This window comes from Triticum aestivum, chromosome 3B (assembly GCF_018294505.1).
Source record: "Triticum aestivum cultivar Chinese Spring chromosome 3B, IWGSC CS RefSeq v2.1, whole genome shotgun sequence".
Taxonomy (NCBI): domain Eukaryota; kingdom Viridiplantae; phylum Streptophyta; class Magnoliopsida; order Poales; family Poaceae; genus Triticum; species Triticum aestivum.
The window spans coordinates 703988469-703989815 of NC_057801.1; positions in this window are offsets into that span (position 1 = coordinate 703988469).

Genomic DNA, 1347 nt, shown 5'->3' on the forward strand with positions numbered 1-1347 from the left:
CACCCCACCTCTCAGGTCCCATCACTCTGCTGACCGGAAGGGGCCAGAGTCGGGCAGCACCACCGCCACGGTTGCTTAGCAGCCACTAGACCGCGTGAGGAGGAAATCCCGTCATGGGCAAGGTGAGTGTCGTACTACCCCCACACTCAGGCTCATGCCACTAGCCACTACTGGGAGCACCACCGGAGGGAGCAGGAGCTAGAACCCCGTCAGACCTGGCCGTCCATATTTCAACAGGGAGTCACCCAGGAGCCGGCACCTCCGGTGGCAGGGTAGCCTCGACAATGTCGTCTGCCACCACCTCACAGTCTCAGGGTGGCATATGTTCACTACAAACTACCAAATATTTCCAACATGAAACGGAAATAGATATGGGCACCTCCAAAAGTGAATTTCTTTCATTGGCTAGCCAACCTGGACAGATGTTGGATTGCCGAGAGATTGCAACACTGCGGCCTTCAACACCACCCTCGCTACATCCTTTGCGACCAAGAACTAGAGACAATGCACCACCTGCTAGTTTCCTGCACTTTCTCGAGGCAAGTCTGGCATGATACCCTCTCCTGGCTAAGGATGACGAGCAGGCCACCTGACACAATAGCTTAACAGTTTTTTTTCTCGAATACGCACGAGTGTGCGTATCATATATTATAGAAGGAAAGGGAACCCTCCACAAAATGCCAGTACAAGGTTATTTACATGTAGCCCTCGGCCACACCACCCGACTACTCAGAATAAAGACTACTCGCTACTCTCCCACGTTGCAAGGCCCAGCATGAACACTTCAACTTCCCCTTGCAGTAAGCCTGCCTGCTTCCATGCCTTGGCCTTAGGGCACGCTGGTGTTTTAAATAAAAACTATTTGTATTGTTTCAACTATCATCTCAAAATTATCTTAGAAAATTTAAGAAACGAGTTGTCAAGGCTTTTTCCTGAACATCATTTTGCCTTGGAACATTTCCGATAGAGCCAAAGTTCCATGTGAAATAAACGTTGACTGACTCAATGGTGAAAGAAGATATAGAGATGTCATTTTTGTCCAACATTACTCCAAGTTGATGGAAATTATACTAAGTTTGGGTGACACCAATGAACTCATTAAATTGTACATAATTTGTTCTACATTGTTGAATGGAGTTAGTATACGTATCCTTGACTAGCATGTGGATCATTAGAAATGCAGTAGGTGCATTGATGACTTGTTCATGGGCCCAACTATTCTTTCAAAGTTGTACTAGTAGCTAAGGTGACGTTTTAGATGCATATTCAGAACGTAGTTCGAATTTAATGCCAACTAGGTTCAGCACATGTTATTTTTAATACTTCCATTTTTAACTCTATACATCT